The sequence below is a fragment of the Anopheles marshallii genome (assembly GCF_943734725.1).
Source record: "Anopheles marshallii chromosome X unlocalized genomic scaffold, idAnoMarsDA_429_01 X_unloc_50, whole genome shotgun sequence".
NCBI lineage: Eukaryota > Metazoa > Arthropoda > Insecta > Diptera > Culicidae > Anopheles > Anopheles marshallii.
In genome coordinates this window covers 39,725-45,232 of record NW_026525899.1, presented here as the reverse complement: position 1 = coordinate 45,232, position 5,508 = coordinate 39,725, and positions in this window count along the sequence as shown.

The window sequence follows — 5,508 nt, the reverse complement described above, 5'->3', positions numbered from 1 at the left end:
TTGTATGGAGCACCCTACTGCAGAACACACCGACAGGGCCGGGAAGGAAGGCCCGGTCCAAGAAAAAATTTTTGCGGGACCACTCAAAACATCATAGTTAGACCTAGCAAATGATGAAAAGTGAAACCCGCGATCGATTGGAGAAACCTTATTTTACACTGAAAAATTCCACATAAGGAAAATTTGTATGGAGCACCCTACTGCAGAACACACCGACAGGGCCGGGAAGGAAGGCCCGGTCCAAGAAAAAATTTTTGCGGGACCACTCAAAACATCATAGTTAGACCTAGCAAATGATGAAAAGTGAAACCCGCGATCGATTGGAGAAACCTTATTTTACACTGAAAAATTCCACATAAGGAAAATTTGTATGGAGCACCCTACTGCAGAGCACACCGACAGGGCCGGGAAGGAAGGCCCGGTCCAAGAAAAAATTTTTGCGGGACCACTCAAAACATCATAGTTAGACCTAGCAAATGATGAAAAGTGAAACCCGCGATCGATTGGAGAAACCTTATTTTACACTGAAAAATTCCACATAAGCAAAATTTGTATGGAGCACCCTACTGCAGAGCACACCGACAGGGCCGGGAAGGAAGGCCCGGTCCAAGAAAAAATTTTTGCGGGACCACTCAAAACATCATAGTTAGACCTAGCAAATGATGAAAAGTGAAACCCGCGATCGATTGGAGAAACCTTATTTTACACTGAAAAATTCCACATAAGGAAAATTTGTATGGAGCACCCTACTGCAGAGCACACCGACAGGGCCGGGAAGGAAGGCCCGGTCCAAGAAAAAATTTTTGCGGGACCACTCAAAACATCATAGTTAGACCTAGCAAATGATGAAAAGTGAAACCCGCGATCGATTGGAGAAACCTTATTTTACACTGAAAAATTCCACATAAGGAAAATTTGTATGGAGCACCCTACTGCAGAGCACACCGACAGGGCCGGGAAGGAAGGCCCGGTCCAAGAAAAAATTTTTGCGGGACCACTCAAAACATCATAGTTAGACCTAGCAAATGATGAAAAGTGAAACCCGCGATCGATTGGAGAAACCTTATTTTACACTGAAAAATTCCACATAAGGAAAATTTGTATGGAGCACCCAACTGCAGAGCACACCGACAGGGCCGGGAAGGAAGGCCCGGTCCAAGAAAAAATTTTTGCGGGACCACTCAAAACATCATAGTTAGACCTAGCAAATGATGAAAAGTGAAACCCGCGATCGATTGGAGAAACCTTATTTTACACTGAAAAATTCCACATGAGGAAAATTTGTATGGAGCACCCTACTGCAGAGCACACCGACAGGGCCGGGAAGGAAGGCCCGGTCCAAGAAAAAATTTTTGCGGGACCACTCAAAACATCATAGTTAGACCTAGCAAATGATGAAAAGTGAAACCCGCGATCGATTGGAGAAACCTTATTTTACACTGAAAAATTCCACATAAGGAAAATTTGTATGGAGCACCCTACTGCAGAGCACACCGACAGGGCCGGGAAGGAAGGCCCGGTCCAAGAAAAAATTTTTGCGGGACCACTCAAAACATCATAGTTAGACCTAGCAAATGATGAAAAGTGAAACCCGCGATCGATTGGAGAAACCTTATTTTACACTGAAAAATTCCACATAAGGAAAATTTGTATGGAGCACCCTACTGCAGAGCACACCGACAGGGCCGGGAAGGAAGGCCCGGTCCAAGAAAAAATTTTTGCGGGACCACTCAAAACATCATAGTTAGACCTAGCAAATGATGAAAAGTGAAACCCGCGATCGATTGGAGAAACCTTATTTTACACTGAAAAATTCCACATAAGGAAAATTTGTATGGAGCACCCTACTGCAGAGCACACCGACAGGGCCGGGAAGGAAGGCCCGGTCCAAGAAAAAATTTTTGCGGGACCACTCAAAACATCATAGTTAGACCTAGCAAATGATGAAAAGTGAAACCCGCGATCGATTGGAGAAACCTTATTTTACACTGAAAAATTCCACATAAGGAAAATTTGTATGGAGCACCCAACTGCAGAGCACACCGACAGGGCCGGGAAGGAAGGCCCGGTCCAAGAAAAAATTTTTGCGGGACCACTCAAAACATCATAGTTAGACCTAGCAAATGATGAAAAGTGAAACCCGCGATCGATTGGAGAAACCTTATTTTACACTGAAAAATTCCACATGAGGAAAATTTGTATGGAGCACCCTACTGCAGAGCACACCGACAGGGCCGGGAAGGAAGGCCCGGTCCAAGAAAAAATTTTTGCGGGACCACTCAAAACATCATAGTTAGACCTAGCAAATGATGAAAAGTGAAACCCGCGATCGATTGGAGAAACCTTATTTTACACTGAAAAATTCCACATAAGGAAAATTTGTATGGAGCACCCTACTGCAGAGCACACCGACAGGGCCGGGAAGGAAGGCCCGGTCCAAGAAAAAATTTTTGCGGGACCACTCAAAACATCATAGTTAGACCTAGCAAATGATGAAAAGTGAAACCCGCGATCGATTGGAGAAACCTTATTTTACACTGAAAAATTCCACATAAGGAAAATTTGTATGGAGCACCCTACTGCAGAGCACACCGACAGGGCCGGGAAGGAAGGCCCGGTCCAAGAAAAAATTTTTGCGGGACCACTCAAAACATCATAGTTAGACCTAGCAAATGATGAAAAGTGAAACCCGCGATCGATTGGAGAAACCTTATTTTACACAGAAAAATTCCACATGAGGAAAATTTGTATGGAGCACCCTACTGCAGAGCACACCGACAGGGCCGGGAAGGAAGGCCCGGTCCAAGAAAAAATTTTTGCGGGACCACTCAAAACATCATAGTTAGACCTAGCAAATGATGAAAAGTGAAACCCGCGATCGATTGGAGAAACCTTATTTTACACTGAAAAATTCCACATAAGGAAAATTTGTATGGAGCACCCTACTGCAGAGCACACCGACAGGGCCGGGAAGGAAGGCCCGGTCCAAGAAAAAATTTTTGCGGGACCACTCAAAACATCATAGTTAGACCTAGCAAATGATGAAAAGTGAAACCCGCGATCGATTGGAGAAACCTTATTTTACACTGAAAAATTCCACATAAGCAAAATTTGTATGGAGCACCCTACTGCAGAGCACACCGACAGGGCCGGGAAGGAAGGCCCGGTCCAAGAAAAAATTTTTGCGGGACCACTCAAAACATCATAGTTAGACCTAGCAAATGATGAAAAGTGAAACCCGCGATCGATTGGAGAAACCTTATTTTACACTGAAAAATTCCACATAAGGAAAATTTGTATGGAGCACCCTACTGCAGAGCACACCGACAGGGCCGGGAAGGAAGGCCCGGTCCAAGAAAAAATTTTTGCGGGACCACTCAAAACATCATAGTTAGACCTAGCAAATGATGAAAAGTGAAACCCGCGATCGATTGGAGAAACCTTATTTTACACTGAAAAATTCCACATAAGGAAAATTTGTATGGAGCACCCTACTGCAGAGCACACCGACAGGGCCGGGAAGGAAGGCCCGGTCCAAGAAAAAATTTTTGCGGGACCACTCAAAACATCATAGTTAGACCTAGCAAATGATGAAAAGTGAAACCCGCGATCGATTGGAGAAACCTTATTTTACACTGAAAAATTCCACATAAGGAAAATTTGTATGGAGCACCCAACTGCAGAGCACACCGACAGGGCCGGGAAGGAAGGCCCGGTCCAAGAAAAAATTTTTGCGGGACCACTCAAAACATCATAGTTAGACCTAGCAAATGATGAAAAGTGAAACCCGCGATCGATTGGAGAAACCTTATTTTACACTGAAAAATTCCACATGAGGAAAATTTGTATGGAGCACCCTACTGCAGAGCACACCGACAGGGCCGGGAAGGAAGGCCCGGTCCAAGAAAAAATTTTTGCGGGACCACTCAAAACATCATAGTTAGACCTAGCAAATGATGAAAAGTGAAACCCGCGATCGATTGGAGAAACCTTATTTTACACTGAAAAATTCCACATAAGGAAAATTTGTATGGAGCACCCTACTGCAGAGCACACCGACAGGGCCGGGAAGGAAGGCCCGGTCCAAGAAAAAATTTTTGCGGGACCACTCAAAACATCATAGTTAGACCTAGCAAATGATGAAAAGTGAAACCCGCGATCGATTGGAGAAACCTTATTTTACACTGAAAAATTCCACATAAGGAAAATTTGTATGGAGCACCCTACTGCAGAGCACACCGACAGGGCCGGGAAGGAAGGCCCGGTCCAAGAAAAAATTTTTGCGGGACCACTCAAAACATCATAGTTAGACCTAGCAAATGATGAAAAGTGAAACCCGCGATCGATTGGAGAAACCTTATTTTACACTGAAAAATTCCACATAAGCAAAATTTGTATGGAGCACCCTACTGCAGAGCACACCGACAGGGCCGGGAAGGAAGGCCCGGTCCAAGAAAAAATTTTTGCGGGACCACTCAAAACATCATAGTTAGACCTAGCAAATGATGAAAAGTGAAACCCGCGATCGATTGGAGAAACCTTATTTTACACTGAAAAATTCCACATAAGCAAAATTTGTATGGAGCACCCTACTGCAGAACACACCGACAGGGCCGGGAAGGAAGGCCCGGTCCAAGAAAAAATTTTTGCGGGACCACTCAAAACATCATAGTTAGACCTAGCAAATGATGAAAAGTGAAACCCGCGATCGATTGGAGAAACCTTATTTTACACTGAAAAATTCCACATAAGGAAAATATGTATGGAGCACCCTACTGCAGAGCACACCGACAGGGCCGGGAAGGAAGGCCCGGTCCAAGAAAAAATTTTTGCGGGACCACTCAAAACATCATAGTTAGACCTAGCAAATGATGAAAAGTGAAACCCGCGATCGATTGGAGAAACCTTATTTTACACTGAAAAATTCCACATAAGGAAAATTTGTATGGAGCACCCTACTGCAGAGCACACCGACAGGGCCGGGAAGGAAGGCCCGGTCCAAGAAAAAATTTTTGCGGGACCACTCAAAACATCATAGTTAGACCTAGCAAATGATGAAAAGTGAAACCCGCGATCGATTGGAGAAACCTTATTTTACACTGAAAAATTCCACATAAGCAAAATTTGTATGGAGCACCCTACTGCAGAGCACACCGACAGGGCCGGGAAGGAAGGCCCGGTCCAAGAAAAAATTTTTGCGGGACCACTCAAAACATCATAGTTAGACCTAGCAAATGATGAAAAGTGAAACCCGCGATCGATTGGAGAAACCTTATTTTACACTGAAAAATTCCACATAAGGAAAATTTGTATGGAGCACCCTACTGTGGTCACCATCGGTCGAGTTGGTCGAGACGGGCAAAAAATTTTTTTTTCCATATCGTCTCAAAACATGATTTATGGACCTTGTAAATGTTGAAAAGTGAAACGAAATCACTTTTGGAGCGATGAAAATTTTGTATGGGAGGTCCCTACCCGGAACAAATTTTACTAGTAAAGTCATCATTC